At 42.9% G+C, this 22,185-nt stretch overlaps 1 long non-coding RNA gene across 1 annotated transcript in view; it reads left to right on the top strand.

Annotated features, from left to right (window-relative positions):
* Positions 1 to 22,185, top strand: part of LOC129526613 (uncharacterized) — a 61,595-nt gene that overhangs the window by 12,159 nt on the left and 27,251 nt on the right. Inside the window, exons 2-5 of the long non-coding RNA XR_008671291.2 lie at positions 1,077 to 1,214; positions 6,340 to 6,450; positions 7,237 to 7,370; positions 15,424 to 15,519. This is a non-coding gene — a long non-coding RNA (uncharacterized lncRNA). The remainder of the gene's footprint in view (positions 1 to 1,076; positions 1,215 to 6,339; positions 6,451 to 7,236; positions 7,371 to 15,423; positions 15,520 to 22,185) is intronic.

Below are 22,185 nucleotides of genomic sequence, written 5' to 3' on the forward strand. Positions count from 1 at the left end.
AGAAAAGTAATCCTTGTATGTTAATAATTGACCCACAAACTTCAACTTTTTGTCTTTTTTATTTATTTATTTATTTATTTTATTTATTTATTTATTTTTTTGAGATGGAGTCTCTCTCTGTCGCCCAGGCTGGAGTGCAGTGGCACAATCTTTGGCTCACTGCAAGCTCTGCCTCCCGAGTTCACACCATTCTCCTACCTCAGCCTCCCGAGTGGCTGGGACTACAGGCGCCCGCCACCACGCCTGGCTAATTTTTTTTTTTATTTTTAGTAGAGACAGGGTTTCACCGTGTTAGCCGGGATGGTCTCGATGTCCTGACCTCGTGATCCACCCGCCTCGGCCTCCCAAAGTGCTGGGATTATAGGCATGAGCCACTGCGCCTGGCCCAACTTTTTATCTTAAATTTCCTTCTGATCCTTATATGTCCATACCTGATTTCTATGTACCAACCAAGGTTTCTTTGTTTAAATGTAGACACATTTTTAGGTATTCAAGCAGAATGGTTTATTATAGTTAAGGTGAAAGGAATCAAACATTTGTTTCTTTGTAGCCACTTGCTAGTATATCCTATACCACTAATATTAACAAATGACTACTATTTATAAGCATGAAGTTTTAATAGCATTTTATTATTTGAAAACTGCACTCTGGGAAAAGATTACTTGTTAAATGTTTTAATGGTAAGTCACTGACATGTAGGACTCAAAAGACCTGTTATTAGTTTAAATTTTTTCCCCTATTATTAACTAATATAATTTCTTTGAAGAAATGTTTCTGGGTAAGTATTTGTAAAATATGCTACTTAGGATAAACAAAATGATCTATGAGATTCCTTTCAACTAGAGTTTTATGTATTTCTCATGGCTTGTTTTGCATCATTCCAGGTCAAAAAGTTGCTAGGGTCTCAGAAATAAAACGAAAGTAGAGCAGTTACTTGCATAAGCAAAACATGTCTTACTGTGCCTTTTTGTTGCTCTCAGAATGTTAGCATATAGACCACTGACATTTTGCTTTATTTAGCAATAAAAAGATACTTCTTTGTACTTTGTTTCTTTTGATGTTTTTCTCTCCACCAGATGCAGCAGCAGCTGGAACCCACAGTTCACCTTGGTGCATTCCTTTATGATGAAGACTTATTGATTCATTATATGAGAAAGGAAAAATGAGCAGAAACTACTGTATGATGTGCAGCTCACACCTGACAGCACCTTTAGGTAGGAACTTAGGTATGCAAATCTGATGACTTTATGTGTATTTTTTCTTACATGTCATGAGTATGCAAAGTTTGGACTAAGCTATTCAATGTTTTCTGAAAGCAAAAGGCCAACCTGTGGCATGGTTATTACCAAATACTGCAGTTAGGGAGAGTAAATGAATATTATCTCAGGAGAATAGGTCACTTAATGTCCCCCAGGATATATTTAGAAACTTTGTTTTGTTTTGTTTTTTGAAACTGAGTCTTGCTTTATCGCCCAGGCTGGAGTGCAGTGGCACAATCTCAGCTCACTGCAGCCTCTGCCTCCTGGGTTCAAGCAGTTGTGCCTCAGCCTCCCAAGTAGCTGGGATTACAGGCACCCGCCACCAAACCTAGCTAATTTTTTTGTATTTTTGGTTGAGACGGGGTTTCACCATGTTGGCCAGGCTGGTCTTGAACTCCTGACCTCAAATGATCCGCCTGCCTCAGCATCCCAAAGTGCTGGGATTACAGGCATGAGCTACCACGCCCAGCTTAGAAACTGTTTTTCACAGTTTTTTTTTCCCTAGTCAAGTAAGGCAGTGAGATGTTTTTCACAGCTAGAAACTACGTAATCAGAGGCAACTCTGCAGGTTCAGAAACTAAACAGAGGTGACAATACAAAGGAACTGACTCATACTCTACATATTGAACAGAGATTGGTAAACTATACACTGATTGATTTACAATGAGAAATATAATTTCCAAGGAGGCTGAAATGTTCTCCCCATAAAAACATCTACTTGAGCTGGGCATGGTGGTGTGTACCTGTAGTCCTAGCTACTTGGGAGGCTGAGGTGGAAGGATTGCTTAAAACCAGGAGTTCAGGTCTGCAGTGCAGTATGATTGGGCCTGTGTATAGCCACTGCACTCCAGCCTGGACAACAGGAGACCCAGTCACTTAAAAGAAAAACATCTGGCTGAGCACAGTGGCTCAGGCCTGTAATCCCAGCACTTGGGAGGCCGAGATGGGTGGATCTCTTCAGCCCAGGAGCTCGAGACCAGCCTGACCAACATGGCAAAACCCCGTCTGTACTAAAAATACAGAAAATAGCAGGGTGTGGTGGTGCACACCTGTAATCCCAGCTACTTAAGAGGCTGAGGCATGAGAATCGCTTGAACCCAGGAGGTGGAGGGTGCAGTGAGCTGAGATCGCACCAGTGCACTCCAGCCTGGGTGACAGAGCAAGACTGTCTAAAAAAAAAAAATCTCCTTAAGAAATCAGATAGTGATGAGATATTATTGGGCAGGCATGGACGCAGAAAACAGAGATAGATAATCTTGAGAAATAGTTCATTCAGGCTATAATTTGACCCAGTGAAGCATCCCAATCCATATTAGAGAACTTCTCTAGTGACAGAAAGCCTTCTGTCTTTGTTCAGGCTGGGTAGATTTGTCTAGTCATGTTGCTTTAGACATGTATTTCCCTGCTCACTTACATTTAGGATTATTACATAGAGTGGGCTACCCCTCTGGGTAAATAATCTTGTGCTTATATTACTGATCTTAGATGATATCATTATCAAAGATTAAATACCAAATTTGGAATATGTTGCTAAACAGATATATTGTATCTGTATTATAATTTGAGATTAAACTTCTCTGATTTATTAGTTTAAGATCCTATTTCTCAGGCCGGGCGCGGTGGCTCAAGCCTGTAATCCCAGCACTTTGGGAGGCCGAGGCGGGTGGATCACGAGGTCAGGAGATCGAGACCATCCTGGCTAACACGGTGAAACCCCATCTCTACTAAAAATATAAAAAATTAGCCGGGCATGGTGGTGGGCGCCTGTAGTCCCAGCTGCTTGGGAGGCTGAGGCAGGAGAATGGCGTGAACCCGGGAGGCGGAGGTTGCAGTGAGCCAAGATCACACCACTGCACTGTAGCCTGGGCGACACAGCAAGACTCCGTCTCAAAAAAAAAAAAAGATCCTATTTCTCAATAATACTTCTAGTTTCCATTTGAGGTAGTTAAAATTCACAGAATGAAAAGGATTTGGACAATAATAGAAGAAACACTAAAAAGTTATTAATAACTTTGGGAGGCTGAGGTAGGTGGATCACCTGAGGTCAGTAGTTTGAGACCAGCCTGGCCAACATGGCAAGACCCCATCTCTAATAAAAATACAAAAATTAGCCGGGTGTGGTGTGGCACACGCCTGTAGTCCCAGCTACATGGGAGGCTAAGGTGGGAAGATTGCTTGAACGTGGGAGGCGGAGGTTGCAGTGAGCCAAGATCTTGCCACTGATGCTCCATTCTGGGCAACAAAGTGAGATAACAAAGTGAGACATCTCAGAAAAAAAGTTAATAACTGTTAACATCCTGTTAAAAATATTTATAGAAGAGCTATGTCTGACAGATAAAAATTTGAAGATCAGGATGTGTCTTCCCATAAAAATCTTATTTTTAATTACTGGGTAAACAGGCCAGCCTCCCCATTGTAGAGAACTATAATGAATCTGAAACAGTTATCACCATAAGGGGCTTTCCCCCTCTCTGTCACAAGGGGTATGTCTAGCTACAAGACTGTAGTGGTGACTCTGTAACCCAAAGAAGCACTAGTGTGGCAAAGAGGATAGAGAAGATGAGGATCCTAGGGAGATAACGACTACACTGCTTACAGCCCAAACCCCAAGAATGACTTCAGAGGCCTAGTTACACCTTTTATTCTCTTCTAAGGGATTGGCCTACCTGCTTCTATTTTACTTTTCACCCTCTATTACTTAGGACCAAGGTTTCTCCCCTTCCTGATCATTATTACATAGAACATAATATAAGTCTTTGGGTTACCTACATATCAGAAGAAAACCAGACTCAGGCTATCTCAGATATTTCATGACAGAAACTAGGATGAGAAGATAGATTAGCAGGCTAGAAATGGTGGCAGTTAAACTAAGTGGGATAAAAGCAATTTATGGGTGTATGTGAATCTTTCACACCACTCCTGTCTTGCCCTCCAGAATCTATTCCAGGTTGATGAGGGCTGCCACTCTGTATAGCTCCAGAGCCAGTCATACATTTCGTAGTCTACAGTCTATGCAGCAATACATAGTACTTCTGTGGTTAGTTCTGGGGTAAGGTGAGAAAGCCGGATGGTATGGAAGTTATGACGCTGTCCCAGGCACAACAGGCCATAGGAAGTAGAGAAACGAAAAAAACCCAGGACCTCTAAAGCAGCAGCAAGAAGGAAATGAGGGGCACGGGAATAGAGACAGTCTTCTAAGTAGCTGTTCCCTAAAGGCCTCTTAAATGTCAGACTTAATATTTGTTCTAAGTCAGAGTGGATGAGTAAAAAATTATCACACGAATTTTTTCCAAATAACTTCTGGATGATTTTCATTGGTTAAGGAACAAAAACATGAAATATACTTTACAGATGAAATATAGATGAAAGAATTAGAAGTCCAGAATGCAATTACTTATACCCAAGCAAAATTTGATGTTCACTCTTCCAATTCTCTGGGATTTATTTCTCATTACTTCTCCTTCATGGAAATGAAATTCATTTATCATCATGTACTCTCTGACATATCAGGAAAGGTCTTGGTTGACATCAGCTCCAGGCCTAGCATAGTCCTTTATGGGGTACCGTCCAGCTTGCAGACATCAACATTTGGAAAGCATTTTCTTCTGCTAGCAACAGCTTTGCCTGTCACCATCCAAGGTGACAGTGTGGCTTTATTTATTAAAGTAAAAGAATAATAAGTTATGACATAGGTAGACACTTATATTCTAGTTTATGATGACAATGGAATTTGGGATTTCAAAGACCACGTGTCTGATTTCCTTTACTACTTTGTCTCTGCAATGCAAATTAAGGAATATCAACAAAACAGAAGTGTATGACTCTTTCTTGTAACACTTTGCTATTTTATCAGTCACTACTGCCTTCTAACCCCTTTTTTTGGTACTGTACTGAAATAGTATGTTGAACTTTGATAAGAGCTTTTATAAAGCTGACAAATTTACTTGACCTAGGATATTGCTGTATGGCCATAAGCAAACCACTTAACACCTCTAGGCCTCTAGTTCCTCATTTTAAATGAGCAAACTAAATGCTATCCAAGGACACATCTTGCTCCAGTTTTTTGTGATCCTAAGTTCGAATGCTTGTTTCTAAAACATCACTTCAGTGTGGGTTTTTTAAAATTAAATCATGAGTATTTATTTCTTATGATCTTAAATGGTTTTACCAAAATCTGAAATAGGATTTCTGGTTGTCATTAGTAGATTTATTAAAACATGTGGCCAGCTGGGCATGGTGGCTCATGCCTGTAATCCCAGCACTTTGGGAGGCCAAGGCTGGAGGATCACTTGAGCCCAGGAATTCAAGACCAACCTGGGCAACATGGTGAAACTCGGTCTCTCCAAAACAATACAAAAATTAGCCAGGCATGGTGGTGTGCACTCCTCTTCCCAGCTATTTGGGAGGCTGAGTTCAGAGGATTACCTGAGCCTAGGGTAGATGAGAGTGCAGTGAGCTGTGATTATGCTACTGCATTCTAGCCTAGGCAGCAGAGTGACACCTTGTCTCAAAAAATAAAGGAAACCCATCTTTAAAAATATAACTATTTTAGATAATGGGAATTAATAAACTATAATCAAGGCTCTGATCAGTAAGAGCCTTTTTCAGTTCAGGAAGTTGTAAGTTTTACATAAACTACAAGATATTACTTTCATTTTCTTTTTACTTTATCGAATTATTTTTATTTATATGTTTTGAGACAGAGTCTCACTCCGTTGCCCAGGCTGGAGTTCAGTGGCGTGATTTTGGCTCACTGAAACCTCTGCATCCTGGATTCAAGCAATTCTCTTGCCTCAGCCTCCCGAGTAGCGGAGATTGCAGGTGCCCGCCACCACGCCTGGCTAATTTTTTGAATTTTTAATAGAGTTGGGGTTTCGCCACCTTTGCCAGGCTGGTCTGGAACTCCTGACCTCAGGTGATCCGCCTGCCTTGGCCTCCCAAAGTGCTGGGATTACAGGTGTGCGCCACCATGCCTGGCCAAACTATATTTTTTAAAGCTTGATTTTTAAAATTTCAAGTAGAAATAAACCCATGGGTAAGAGTTCATTCATTTGCATCATAGTGTATCTTCCTATTTTAGGGTTATCTTTCCAGTTCAGCAGTGCAACTCTATGGAGTAGAATTGAAAGGAGACTTTCGCCAATTGCAGGAAATGGTCATAAAAAAATACCTGTTCACTGACAGAATAAAGGTACCTTTTAACTTAGCCAAATCTCTTTTGCATTGTTTTCCAATCTGTTCTTGGTTGCCATTGTATAGAAACAGATTGAATTCTCTTAAATATTTTAAAACATTAATAGAGATGAATTGTTGTAATTATATCCTATTCACATATTTCTCTCTTCCCTGATTTTATTGGAAAGTAAAATTTTTTGAATTGTCTTCCTACCAGATACAGTTTTGGTAGCAGCATTTTTGAATCTCTAGAGGTTGGTTAGAAGTGTATTTAATTAATCTGTGAATGTCAAAAATACATAAAGGCCTAAGTAATGCTCACAATACCTCTTTTTCAGCAGGTATCGTGTATGCCACAGAATAGCAGTTCATGGGGGAATGATGCCATAGGTTAGGCTACAACAGAGGTTTTCTCTTTTTCCCGTACTTAAGAAGAAAAATAACAAAGAAGGAGAAAGGAATTTTTTTGGTTAATGCAGTAATCTTTATCATTTCACTAATAGTTCTGTACTTCTGATGGCAATGCAGAGAAATACCGAGTATCTCTGATGTTAAGTGCAATCTAATGTGGAAAGATGTACCTCAGTAAGATTAAGGATGTAGTCTTCCACCAACCCCCCCCCTTTTTTTTTTTTTTGAGATAGAGTTTCGCTCTGTCGCCCAGGCTGTAGTGCAGTGGCCCAATCTCGGCTCACTGCCACCTCCACCTCCTCGGTTCAAGTGATTCTCCTGCCTCAGCCTCCCGAGTAGCTGGAACTACAGGAGCCCACCACCACGCCCGGCTAATTTTTTGTATTTTTAGTAGAGACGGAGTTTCACTGTGTTAGCCAGGATGGCCTCGATCTCCTGACCTCGTGATCCGCCAGCCTTGGCCTCCCAAAGTGCTGGGATTACAGGCGTGAGCCACCGCACCCGGCCTCCCCTTTTTTACAGAAGGTAATTATTTCATTCCCTCCTCTTTCCCACCTCTCTCTCTCCCCGACTTGCTCATATTAGAGATAGAGGCAAATGATCAGAGTAAATTCATTGTCCAATAGTATGTTCATGGTATTTTCTCACTATCCCATATGTAGTGAACAATAATACCTTGCTCTTGCACAAGAATCACATAACTAATAGAATCAATATAATTGAAAATTGAGATTTAAAAATTATGAACTCTTAAAAATCATGGTTTATAAATGGATAACCAAGTAATTTTTGTTGGTTTCTTTTTAAAGAAGATAATAAAGGTGTACAAAATACATATTTACTTACTTTTTTTTTTTTTGAGATGGAGTGTCACTCTGTCACCCTGACTAGAGTGCAGTGGCACGATCTCGGCTCACTGAAACCTCCGCCTTCCAGGTTCAAGCGGTTCTTCTGCCTCAGCCTGCCGAGCAGCTGGGACTACAGGCAAGCACCGCCACACCCAGATCTTTTTTGTATTTTTAGTATAGACAGGGTTTCACCATATTGGCCAGGCTGATCTCGAACTCCTGACCTCGTGATCCGCCCAGCTCGGCCTCCCAAAGTTGTGGGATTACAGGCATGAGCCACTGCCCCCAGCCTTACTTACATTTTTAAAGATGTTTTTTACCCCTTTTCAAAGGAAAATATGCAGACACACCCATCCACATACTTTCCTGGCTTGTAGCTTCTGTGGCCATCAGCAACCTGATAAAAACTTTTTGGCCAGGTGCAATGCCTCATGCCTATAATTCCAGCACCTTAGCAGGCCAAGGTGGGAGGATTGCTTGAGGCCAGGAGTTCAATACCAGCCTGAGAAACTATCTCTCCCCCCCAAAAAAAAAAAAAATTAGCCAAGTATGGTGGCACACACCAGTAAGTCCCGGCTACCTGGGAGGCTGAGGCAGGACTCCTTTAGCCCAGCAGTTTGAGGCTTCATTGAGCTACAGTCATGGCACTGCAGCCCAGCCTGGATAACAGCTAGACTTTGTCTCTTAAAAAAATAAAAACTCTGAGGCCGGCCTGGTGGCTTACACCTGTAATTCCAGCACTTTGGGAGACCAAGGCGGGCAGATCACCTGATGTCAGGAGTTTGAGACCAGCCTGGCCAATATGGCAAAACCCTGTCTCTACTAAAAATACGAAAATTAGTCAGGTGCGGTGGCGCCTGCCCTGTAATCCCAGCTACTTGGGAGACAGAAGCAGGAGAATTGCTTGAATCCGAGGAGCGGAGGTTGCAGTGAGCCGAGATCATGCCACTGCACTCCAGCCTGAGCAACACAGCAAGACTCTGTCTCAAATAAATAAATAGATAAAACTTTTTTTATACCTTTTTTTTTTTTTTTGAGATAGGGTCCCTCCCTGGGCTCAGACGATCCTCCCACCTTAGCCTCCCAAGTAGCTGGGACTACGGGTGCGCTCCACCAACCTGGCTAATTTTTGTGTTTTTTTGGTAGAAACAGGGTTTCACCACATTGCCCAGGATGGTCTTGAAATCCTGAGCTCAAGCGATCTGCCCACCTCAGCCTCCCAAAGTGCTAGGATTACAGGCCTCGGTCACTGCACCTGGTTTTTTGGTTTTTTTGTTTTGTTTTTTGTTTTGTTTTTTTTTTTTTTGAGACGGAGTCTCACTCTGTCACCCAGGCTGGAGTGCAGTGGTGTGATCTCGGCTCACTGCAAGCTCTGCCTCCTGGGTTCACACCATTCTTCTGCCTCAGCCTCCCGAGCAGGTGGGACTACAAGCACCCACCACCATGCCTGGCTAATTTTTTGTATTTTTAGTAGAGACGGGTTTCACCATATTAGCCAGGATGGTCTCAATCTCCTGACCTCGTGATCCGCCCGCCTCGGCCTCCCAAAGTGCTGGGATTACAGGTGTGAGCCACCACGCCCAGCTGCACCTGGTATTTTTATACCACCTTATGACTTTTAGAAACCTTAACAGTTTCCTTCCTTAAAGCTATAAACAAATGGATTTGAGGTATCTTAAAATTAACAGAAAGGGATTCTAGGATTGTTTTTTATTGTATCTGTTGAAATCCAACTAGCCTCCAAGGTTCAATTTTTCCTTTTTCATTTGTTTTTGTTGTTGTTTCTTTCTTTCTTTTTTTTTTTTTTTTTTTGAGACAGAGTCTTGCTCTGTCACCCAGGCTGGAGTGCAGTGGCATGATCTCAGCTTACTCCAACCTCCTCTTCCCAGGTTCAAGCAATTCTCCTGCCTCAGCCTCCCAAGTAGCTGGTATTACAGGCACATGCCACCAAGCCTGGCTAAGTTTTGTATTTTTCGTAGTGACTGGGTTTCACCATGTTGGCCAGGCTGGCCTCAAACTCCTGACCTGAAATGATCCGCCCACCTCGGCCTCCCAAAGTGTTGGGATTACGGGCGTGAGCCACTGCGCCCAGCCTGTTTCATCTTTTTGTACAGGGCTTTTCTCTGAATCCTTGGTTTTCTGCTCATGCTTAAGAATGAGTAACAAAAAAGCTGATTGAAGTTCTGAGTGGGGATTGTTAACTGTGGACTTCACTATTGAGTGATCTTGCTGGGTAGTTCATTAGTTGGGAAATATCTAGTGAAATATCTTAAGATCTTTCCTCTTGGGCTGATCTGATTGCCTAGAAAAAACCTTTTCAATCTTCTAGCTGAATAGCAAGCAGCATACTGGGAACAGAGTGGTAGAGCAAAAGGGTTGAAGAGGCAGGGTTCTCAGCATTCTGCATGCATGTTTCCTTAATTCCTCAGTTTTCAGTACGTTACCCTTTCTTTCAGCGAGGCCTGGAATCCCCTGGTTGTCTGGTTCAACCATTTCCAGAGAATAAACCTCTATTCATTTGCTGGAGTAGGAGAAAGGGAAATAGGGATCTGACTGCGTCTTAATCTGACTTTCAGCCAAATTCCCTTATTTTTAGCATTTCTCCCTACTTCACCTGGTACCACCAATTATTAGCCTTTTGGAGATTCTGTAGCATAAGTCAGATTTGAGTCTTAGCTCTCAATACTTCTATCTTTGAAATCAATTTTCTCTGGTCTCCTAAATTCCTTATCACTTCTCCTTTTTTTCTAACTTAACAAATTTTTATATCTGTTATTTCCTTTCCCATTCTACCCATTCTTGAAGGTTTACACCTTCTTTTAAAAACCCCTATTCTGTCATTATAATGGGGTTTCAGTAATGTACATACATGTCTCTTGCCCACTGTCTTTACAGGCAAGGCCTATGGATTGAAATTCTTTTTCCCTTTTCTTCAGGCTAGAGGTAAACTTTCCCTCATTCATATCCCTGGTGTTGGCTTATTCCTTTGATGGCAGCTGTTGTATGAACTTACTAACATAGCTTTTCTAATCCCCTTACTAGATAACATATTTGAGAATAAATATTGTGTCTCATTCATCATAGTGTATATCTTTGCATGGTATCTTGTGCATAGGAGGTGCCTATTAAATATCGGTTAAATTGATTTGAGCTACCTTGTGGCCTCTGCATTGTTAGCATTCCAGAGTTCGCCCAGAGCTATTCCTTTACGGTTTTCCTGGGACCTTAAGAGCACCTCTGTGGGCTGCCGTAATTAATTGATCCACCTGATTCTCTTTTACCCTATCTGTATAGTTGTGGGATGTGGGGGAAAAGAGTGAACAGAAATGGAAAAGAAAAGGGGGGAATTGTTTGAGAGCTGTGATATATCAGGAGGTTAATTTACATATTTCATGTATTTCATACATGTTTCAAAAGTTTGAAATGATTGACTTTTTCTTTATATTGAGTAATATGTTTACAGGCTCCAGGCCAACTTTAAATTTATTATTTTAGTATTTTTTTTTTTTTGAGACGGAGTCTTGCTCTGTTGCCCAGGCTGGAGTGCAGTGGTGCGATCTCAGCTCACTACAACCTCCACTTCCCGGGTTCAAGTGATTCTCCTGCCTCAGCCTCCCGAGTAGCTGGGACTACAGGTGCATGCCATTACACCCGGCTAATTTTTTTTATTTTTAGTAGAGGCAGGGTTTCACCAACTTAGCCACACTGGTCTCGATCTCCTGACCTCAGGCAATCCGCCCGCCTTGGCCTCCCAAAGTGCTGGAATTACAGGCATGAGCCACTGCACCAGGCCCATATTTTAGTATTCCTAACACTTAAAAAAAAGAAGGAAAATATTTAAAAATCGGACCCCAGGCCAGGCATGGTAGCTCATGCCTGTAATCCCAGCACTTTGGGAGGCTGAGATGGGCTGATCACCTGAGGTTAGGAGTTCGAGACCAGCTTGGCCAACATGGTGAAACCCTGTCTCTACTAAAAAGCTCCAAAAATTAGCCAGGCGTGGTGGTGCGTGCCTGTAGTTCCAGCTACTCAAGAGGCTGAGGCAGGAGAATCGCTTGATCCCAGGAGGCGAAGGTTGCAGTGAGCCTAGATTGCACCGCTGCACTCCAGCCTGAGTGACAGAGCAAGACTCTTTCTCAAAAAAAAAAAAAAAAAAAAAACAGACCCCAAAACATTTTGAATATTATATATTTATAAGACCGTGTGCTTATTTGAAAAGAAATCATATGATACAAAGTAAACTTTTATTTTTAAAATAAAAGTTTGTTTTGCTCTTGAGCAAATACGTTTTTTCTTACTATCTTTCCTGTTGTCTGTAAGATCTATAGATTGTAGTCTAAATTAATTTGTTTAGGTATATAGTATTGGGGGGGTATTTAACTTCTAAGTTCAGGGATATGTGTGTAAGTTTGTTATATAGATAAAGTTGTGACATGGGGGTTTGCTGTACAGATTATTTTGTCACCCAGGTGGTAAGTGTGGTACCCTTTAGTTATTTTTTCTGATCGTCTCCCTCCTCCCAACCTCTATTCTCCGATAGGCCTCAGTATCTGTTGTTCCTCTTTATGTGTCCATGTGTTCTTATCATTTAGCTCCCACTTGTAAGTGAGAACATGTGGTATTTGGTTTTCTGTTCCTGTGTTAGTTTGTTAAGGATAATGGCCTCCAGGTCCGTCTGTGTTCCTGGAAAGGACATGATCTTGTTCTCTATGGCTGCATAGTATTCCTTGGTATATATGTACCGCATTTTCTTTATCCACTCTACCATTGATGGACATTTAGGTTGATTCCATGTCTTTGCTATTGTGAATAGTGTTGCATTGAACATACATGTGCATGTGTCTTTTTAGGCTGTAAATGCTGTTTCCTCCATGGTCCAACAGCGACCCTGCCCAGTTTAACTCCCAATTCAGGGACTTAGGCCCATGTAACCTCCTAACCACCCACAATCCTAGGTAAGGCCAACTCTGTGACCCTGGTCAGCAAAGAACAGTTAAAAAAATAAAACCTGGCTGGGCGCAATGGCTCACGCCTGTAATCCCAACACTGTGGGAGGCTGAGGCAGGCAGATCACATGAGGTCAGAAGTTCAAGACCATCCTGGCTAACACAGTGAAACCCCATCTCATCTGGGCGCGGTGGCTCATGCTTGTAATCCCAGCACTTTGGGAGGCCGAGGCAGGCGGATCACCTGAGGTCGGGAGTTCGAGACCAGCCTGACCAACATGGAGAAACCCCATCTCTGCTAAAAATACAAAAATCAGCCGGGCATGGTGGCACATGCCTGTAATCCCAGCTACTCGGGAGGCTGAGGCAGGAGAATCACTTGAACCTAGGAGGCAGAGGTTGCAGTGAGCTGAGGTCGTGCCACTGTACTCCAGCCTGGGCAACAGAGCAAGACTCCATCTCAAAAAAAAAAAGACACATAGCCCTCCTGCACAAATAAGTCAAGTTATCCTGTGCCCAACTTATCACCAGACACTTGCAAGTTAGCTCACCACAACCTTGGCATTATCAGTACTGCACAAAGCCCTCTTCAGCATACAGCAGAAACACCATTCTATAAAAACTCACAGCAAGCCCTTGTCTCTTTGCAGTCAGCATTTTTCTTGCTGACCTGCCTGTTTCACCCTTGCAATGTATTTTCATACTCTAGTAAATCTGCCTTTTTTTTTTTTTTTTTTCCCGAGATGGAGTTTTGCTCTTGCTTTCCAGGCTGGAATGCAATGGCACGATCTCGGCTCACCGCAACCTTCACCTCCCGGGTTCAAGCGATTCTCCTGCCTCAGCCTCCCAAGTAGCTGGAATTACAGATGCCTGCCACCATGCCTGGCTAATTTTTTTGTATTTTTAGTAGAGATGAGCTTTCACCATGTTAGTCAGGCTGATCTGGAACTCCTTACCTTGAGTGATCCACCTGCCTCGGTCTCCCAAAGTGCTGGGATCACTGGCGTGAGCCACCAGGCCTGGCCATAAATCTGCCTCTTTTTTTTTTGAGACAGAGTTTCACTCTTGTTGCCCAGGCTGAAGTGCAATGGTGCGATCTCGGCTCACTGCAACCTCTGCCTCCCAGGTTCAAGCAATTCTCCTACCTTGGCCTCCTAAGTAGCTGTGTCACAGGCATGCACCACCTCACCCAGCTAATTTTGTGGTTTTAGCAGAGATGGGGTTTCACCACATTGACCAGGCTGGTCTTGAACTCCTGACCTTGGGTGATCACCTGCCTTAGCCTCCCAGAGTGCTGGGATTACAGGCGTGAGCCCCCATGCCCGGCTAAATCTGCCTTTCTTTGCCTGCAACTGTCTAAATTCTTACCACCGGGGCCACCAGCCCAGATAGACACTGATCATCTGCAACACCCATCTGATGGACAAGATTGCCCTGCAGAGTTCAAGTCTGACAGTTCCCCTAGAGCTAAACTCTCCTATCAAAGTAAGTCGAGTCTAGAGGCATGGCAGTCCCTGGCTGTGCTCCATTACAGAATGCTCCTGCAGCAAACCCTCTGGTCTCCATATCAGGTGGCTTGCTGCCCTTACCACTCCTCTGAGCATCTCTCTGCCAACTCAAGTGTCCAGAGTCTCTCTCTGTTGCCCAGGCTGGAGTGCAGTGGCGCGATCACAGCTCACGGCAACCTCCACCTCCTGGGTTCAAGTAATTCTTCTGCCTCAGCCTCCCAAGTAGCTGGGATTACAGGTGCACGCTACCACGCCCAACTAATTTTTGTATTTTTAGTAGAGACGGGGTTTTACCATGTTGGCCAGGCTGGTCTCAAACTCCTGACCTCAAGTGATCTGCCCACCTCAGACTCCCAAAGTGGTAGGATTACAGGCGTGAGCCACCACGCCTGGCCTCTCCTATATTTTTTAAATAAATTGTTTTGTTTACTTTTTTGGATAGGTGATACATTTAAGTGATTTTTTGTTTGTTTTTTGTTTTTGAGATGGAGTTTCGGTCTTGTTGCCAGGCTAGAGTGCAATGGCACTATCTTGGCTCATTGCAACCCCGCCTCCGGGTTCAAGCGATTCTCCTGCGTCAGCCTCCCGAGTAGCTGGGATTATAGGCATGTGCCACCACGCCTGGCTAATTTTGTATTTTTAGTAGAGATGGGGTTTCTCCATGTTGGTTAGGCTGGTCTCAAACTCCCGACCTCAGGTGATCCACCCGCCTCGGCCTCCCAAACTGCTGGGATTAAAGGTGTGAGCCACTGCGCCTGACCTAAGTGATTTTTAGATGAAAAGCCAAACAAGACCAGTTACCATATATTAACATTTTATAATTTTTTATAACCCATTTAAAAAATGTTTTTATGGTCCTATTTGATTCTGTGAATTAGAACATATTCTTTCATTTTATTTATGAAGAAACTGATTACCTAACAGTGTAAACCTAGTTGGTGATGGAGCCAGAATTTGAACTTAGGTCCTTTGACTCTTACAACTAGTGTTATAATTATAGCGGGAAAAACTGAACTGGAAGTCAAAGAGCATAATTATGACTAAGTGAATAATTGCTTCTAAAATAAATATTGACAGGTTCATGGGTTTTACTAGATAATAAGCATCTTATATAATACTACTCCCATAAGCGGTAGTATTATACTGCTCTTTCTCCAATTTTTAGAAGTGTTAACCTGTCATGTTGTTTCACAATATCAGTGAACCAATAGATACTTCTTATGTACTTGTATGCTATTGTATCCTTGTTCTTGTCTGTGAATTCATTCTTCTTTAGGTGCTTCATGCAGACATCTGTACACCAGATTTACTTCTGCAAAATGCTGATGCTATGAATAATGCTTTTGAATATTAATAAGGCAAAACAGACCAGGTATGTTATTTTATCAAGCAAGAAATTTGTCATTAAAATATATCCAGCAAGATATGAAAAGAGATTAGTAGGGGAGAAATGTTTTCATGTTAAACTTTTTAAAAACAACTCCTCAAACAACTATAAGGAGTATAATCTCCTTATAGATTATAAGGAAAAGTGCTGTTTATAAAATGAAAACAAACCTTGTCTAATTTTGGAAAACATAGTACCTAATTTTTTTTTTTTTTTTTGGAGACAGGGTCTCGCTGTCTCACCCAGGCTGGAGTGCAGTGGTGCGATCTCAGCTCACTGCAACCGCCACATCCCAGGTACAAGCAATTCTCCCACCTCAGCCTTCCAACTAGCTGGGATTACAGGTGTGTGCCACCATGGCTGGCTAATTTTTTTGTATTTTTAGTAGAGACAGTGTTCCACCATGTTGGCCAGGCTGGTCTGGAACTCCTGACCTCAAGTGATCTGCCCACCTCAGCCTCCCAAAGTGCTGGGATTACAGGCATGAGCTGTGACACCCAGCGTGTCTAATTTTTGACAGATAAAATGATTTCATGATCCAACATTTCCTTAGCAGTGAGGGATACAATAAAATACCAATTCTCAGTGGGCCTTTATACTTCTTTTTTTTTTTTTTTTTTTGAGAGGAGTCTTGCTGTGTCGCCCAGGCAGGAGTGCAACAGTGCAATCTTGGCTCACTGCAGCCTCCGCCTGCCAGGTTCCAGCGATTCTCCTGCCTCAGCCTCCTAGGTATGGGTAACTGGGATTACAGGCACGTGCCACCATGTTCGACTAATTTTTGTATTTTTAGTAGAGGTGGGATTTCACCATGTTGGCTAGCCTGGTCTCAAACTCCTAACCTCAAGTGGTCCGTCTGCCTCAGTCTCCCAAAGTGCTAGGATGTGGGTGTGAGCCACTGTGCCCAGCCTATACTTGTTCTTTTCTGCCTCAGTTTTTTTTTTTCTGTGAAATAACATCATATTGCTATCCTATTACAAACTAATGGGAATTAACTAAGGCTTATAAATGAATATTAAATGGATATAAGAATATTGGCCGGGCACGGTGGCTCACACCTAAATTCCAGCACTTTGGGATGCTGAGATGGGTGGATCACAAGGTCAGGAGTTCGAGACCAGCCTGGCCAATATGGTGAAACTCCATCTCTACTAAAAGTACAAAAATTAGCCTGGCGTGGTGGTGGGTGCCTGTAGTCCCAGGTACTCAGAAGGCTGAGGCAGGAGAATTGCTTGAACCCAGGAGGCGGAGGTTGCAGTGAGCCAAGATGGTGCCACTGCACTCCAGCATGCATGACAGAGTGAGACTCCATCTCAGAAAAAAAAAACGAATATTGCTGGGTGTGGTGGCTCACGCCTGTAATCCCAGCACTTTGGGAGGCCGAGGCGGGCAGATCACGAAGTCAGGAGATTGAGACCATCCTGGCTAACACAGTGAAACCCGTCTCTACTAAAAATGCAAAAAAAAAAAAAAAATTAGCTGGGTGTGGTAGCGGGCACCTGAAGTCCCAGCTACTCAGGAGGCTGAGGCAGGAGAATGGTGTGAACCTGAGAGGCGGAGCTTGCAGTGAGCCGAGATCGCACCACTGCACTCCAGCCTGGGTGACAGAGCGAGACTCCGTCTCAAAAAAAAAAAACAAGACTATTAACCTGGAAGACAGATTAATTATTGAACTTTAAAAATGTTCTTAAGGTATTAATCATAGGTTCCTTGAATTTATTCTGCAATTCAAATAGAAAAACTAGCAAATCTATGATCACTTTTCTGACTTCCTTGCCACAATTGGTGCATCAGTACCTATAGGATCCTCTAATTAGAAAATTGCTATAGTCTGTAGTCTGAAACCCTGAAATCAGGCTTGCTGATTTCTTACTTTTTATATGGCATATATGGATTCTAGACACAAGAAAGCTCCTTTCAATATATTTGAAAGAGACACTAATATTTTTGGATTGGTGCATCATTAAGGTTTTCATCACAGAGAAATTAAAATGCAGGAGTGCAGTGGTGTGATCTTGGCTCACTGCAACCTCTGCCTCCCAGATTCAAGCAATTCTCCTGCCTTAGCCTCCCAAGTAACTGGAATTACAGGCGTGCCGCCACCATGCCTGGCTAATTTTTGTATTTTTAGTAGAGATGGGGTTTCACCATGTTGGCCAGACTGGTCTCGAACTCCTGACTTCAAGGGTCTTACTCTGTCCTGACTTCAGGTGATCCACCTGCCTCGGCCCCCAAATCAAGGAAGCACTTCATGGCTTCTCTGGCATATCTAACTTGCCAGCATCACTACTCTGTGCTTTGGGGCCATTAAGTAAAATAAGCATTACTTGAAAAACAAACAAAAAAATGAAAATTAAAAAAAAAAGAAAACTTAAAAAACAAACAAAAAAGAATGAGAAATAAGCCTTACTTTACCACCAGCCCTTCGATACGGAGACAAAGGGCTTGATCTGACAAAGAAGACGCTACTAAGTGACTAACAGGTGGGTAGTGGAGACAAGTGTGGATCCCCTGGATAAAGAGATAATTCACTTCTGGGATACAGAGCAAGATGGCATGAAATTTCATCATGCTACTCAGAATGGCATGCAATTTAAAACTTAGGAGTTTTTTATTTCTGGAAATTTTTGTGTGCTGTTTTCAGATTACAGTTGACCACAGGTAATTGAAACTACGGAAAGAAAAACCATGGCTAAGTGGAGATCACTTTATATGCTTAACACATTTTTTAATAAATATGAGGTAAATATTCAAACTGTAGGATACCAAGGAGACATTACTACCACCACCTTCAATATTCTGTATGTGGAGTTATTCAACTTAGTTTTTAAATGTCTATATATTTGCCTAGAGACAACTAACTGTTATTTTATTTTATTTATTTTTATTATTATTATTTGTGCATGTGGCATGAGGTCTCCCTCTGTAGCCCATGCTCGAGTACAGTAGCGTGATCTTGGCTCACTGTAACCTCAACCTCCCAGGTACAAGCGATTCTCCTGCCTCAGCCTCCTTAGTAGCTGGGACTACAGGTGTGCGCCACCACACCCAGCTGATTTTTTTGGATTTTTAGTAGAGATGGGGTTTCACCATGTTGGCCAGGCTGGTCTCGAACTCCTGACCAGGAGTGTGGTGGTGCATGCCTGTAGTCCCAGCTACTTGGGATGCTGAGGTGGGAGGATCACTTAAGCCCAGGAAGCTGCACCACTGCACTCCAACCCTGGGCAATAGAGTGAGACTGTATCTCAAAAAAAATAAATAAATAAATGCTAGTTTCTTACTTCAGGAGAATTTTTAGTGTTGGAAGCTTTATACTTCCCACAATTTGTCATTCCTTAGCTTGACCTCAACCTCCCTCTCTATCCTCCAGTGTTACACAATGCGTCTCAGAAGGTTTGTGGGGAAGGAGAAAAATAGAGTTAAGATAGTTTCATATTTCATCAGCCAAATGAAAAATACACAAAACAAAACCAGTTTTTCATGTAGCATTGCTGGTACTCAAACAAAAACATTAAGATTACAGTAAATGTCCTAATTATTTAGCTCTTTACCATTTTACATTGATTTGATAAAAAATTAAATTGATAGAAAATAAACCTATTAGAACTCTGGAACTTTTTTCAGCCAATGATTTTTTTAAATTATTAAACTTCATACAGGGCTGGGTGCAGTGGTTCATGCCTGTAATCCCAGCACTTTTGGAAAGCCAAGACAGATCACTTGGGGCCAGGAGGTCAAGACCTGTGTGGCCAACATAGTGAAACCCCATCTCTACTAAAAATACAAAAAATTAGCCGGGCATAGTAGCACGCACCTGTAGACCCAGCTACTCGGGAGGCTGAAGCGCGAGAATCGCTTGAACCCGGGAGGCAGAGGTTGCAGTGAGCTGAGATCACGCCACTGCGCTCCAGCCTGGGTGACAGACTGAGACTCTGTCTCAAAAAAAAAAAAAAACCGGCCAGGCGCTGTGACTCACACCTGTAATCCCAGCACTTTGGGAGGCCGAGGCGGGCGGATCACGGGGTCAGGAGATTGAGACCATCCTGGCTAACACGGTGAAACCCCGTCTCTACTAAAAATACAAAAAATTAGCCGGGCGTGGTGGCGGGTGCCTGTAGTCCCAGCTACTCGGGAGGCTGAGGCAGGAGAATGGCGTGAACCAGGGAGGCGGAGCTTGCAGTGAGCCGAGATCGCGCCACTGCACTCCAGCCTGGGCGAAAGTGCAAGACTCTGTCTCAAAAAAAAAAAAAAAACAAAAGTAAATAAAATAAAAATAATTTTGAAAATTAACTTCATACAGCTTCTTCATTTTTTTTGTCACCTTATTCCCTCACCCAACCTCCAGTGCTATCTAGTAATGCAGATGCCCCAGATGTCCAGCCTCGTCCCATTTTGGGATACAACAGCTTAAACATTCCAAAATTTGATGAAAACTTCATCATTAGTAGACATTATAAGGTATTTTTTGTTGATGGTGAATTCCACAGCCATTCAACTATTAATTGCACTAATTTTACAAACATGTACTAAGCGTCCACTGTTTATCCAGCACTCTGCCAGACTCTGGATACAAACATGGAACACTTGGGTCCACTCTGAAGGAACTCACAGTCTAAGGAGAGAGGCGCTTCTTTCATTTAGATACAGGGTAAGGAAAGGTCGCTGGTAGAGGGAATGCCATATGCGGGGGCATAGAGGAGAGTATTTTAGTATGACCAGGGTCCAGGCTAGGATTACATGAGGTTGGTAAAGTAGACGAATGCCAGATCGGGAAGGACATGGTGTGGCAAACAAAGGAGATCACATTGTATTCTGAAAGGGGGAGCCATTCCAAGATGCATTAGCATACTGATATAGTCAGAATAAAAGTATAGAAACATAATTCTGAAGGCGTTATTTAGGATGGATTAAAAGGGTAAAACATGGTCGGGTGTGGTGGCTCACACCCGTAATCCCAGCACTTTGGGAGGCCAAGGAGTGCAGATCACAAGGTCAGGAGTTCTGGACCAGCCGGGCATGGTGACGGGCACCTGTAATCCCAGCTACTCAGGAGGCTGAGGCAGGAGAATTGCTTGAACCCGGGAGGCAGAGGTTGCAGTGAGCCGAGATCGTGCCATCGCACTCCAGCCTGTGTGACAAGAGCAAGATTCTGTCTCAAAAACAAAATAAAAGGGCAAAACAACAGCAAAGAAAATAAGTCAGCCACTGGAGTGGTCCAGCAAACCCAGTAGTAATGAACTAAGGCGTCAACACTGGGAATGAAGGGAGAAAGAAGGAATCGTAAGTATTTAGGAGGGCCTAGCACTTTGTGGGGAGTAGATAAATCTGGAAGTGAGTAGTTTTAATAATTACATTTACGAAGAGATTTGAGAAAATCAATGAGGCATTACAGCAAATCCATTGAGTCAAAAGATAATAGCAAGAAATCTGCTGCATGGAATCATACACTAACAAAATAAAAAATAGTTAAATACTAAGTACATGGCCAAAAAAGAATGCCAGGAGGCAAACATTAAAACAGTAGCTTGAATGGGAACCTGCCAAGGGTGAAACACACATATAAGATACACAAGGATAACTGCATTGAAGACATTAGGGTAGGGCATAAAATAAAGTTCTAAACATTGTAAATAAGAATCTAGCTGGGGAGCTGGGCGCCATGGCTCACGCCTGTAATCCCAGCACTTTGGGAGGCCAAAGTGGGTGGATCACCTAAGGTTGGGAGTTCTAGACCAGCCTGACTGACACGAAGAAACCCCGTCTCTAATAAAAATACAAAATTAGCCAGGTGTGATGGCGCATGGATGTAATCCCAGCTACTCAGGAAGCGGAGGCAGGGGAATCACTTGAACCCAGAAGGGAGAGGTTGCAGTGAGCCTAGATCATGCCATTGCACTCCAGCCTGGGCAACAAGAGCGAAAGTCCATCTCAAAAAAAAGAATCTTGCTGCAGAAAAGAAAACAAACATAAGGGTTTCACTGGCGACATGCTAGTATAGTAAAAGATACGTACTTTATTTTTAATTTTTTTTTGAGACAGGGTCTAGCTTTGTCTCCTAGGATGGAGTGCAGTGGTGTGATCTCAACTCATTGCAGCCTCAACCTCCCAGGCCCAAGCAGTCTTTCCACCTCAGTACCCCAAGTACTTGGGACTACAGCTGTGCACTACCATGCCTGGCTAATTTTTTGTAGGGACAGGGTTTCACCATATTGCCCAGGCTGGTCTCAAACTCCTGAGCTCCAGCAATCCACCTGCCTTGGCCTCCCAAAATGCTGAGATTACAAGTATGAGGCACCACTCCTGGCTTAATTTTTTTTTTTTTTAAGACATGGTCTCACTCTGTCACCCAGGCTGGAGTGCAGTGGCATGATCTCAGCTCACTGTGGCCTCAACCTTTCAGGCTCAGGTGACCCTCCCACCTCAGCCTCCCAAGTAGTTGGGACTATAGGCACCCACCACCACACCCAGCTAATTTTTGTATTTTTTGGTAGAGATGGTTTCACCATGTTTTCCAGGCTCGTCTCAAGCTCCTGGGCTCAAATGATCCACCTGCCTCAGCTTCCTAAAGTGCTGGGATTACAGGCCTAAGCCACCATGCCTGCCCAGATACCTACTTTAAAAGTAACTTTTTCCTTAGATACAGTATTGTTTAGG

This window comes from Gorilla gorilla, chromosome 15 (assembly GCF_029281585.2).
Source record: "Gorilla gorilla gorilla isolate KB3781 chromosome 15, NHGRI_mGorGor1-v2.1_pri, whole genome shotgun sequence".
Classification (NCBI taxonomy): domain Eukaryota; kingdom Metazoa; phylum Chordata; class Mammalia; order Primates; family Hominidae; genus Gorilla; species Gorilla gorilla.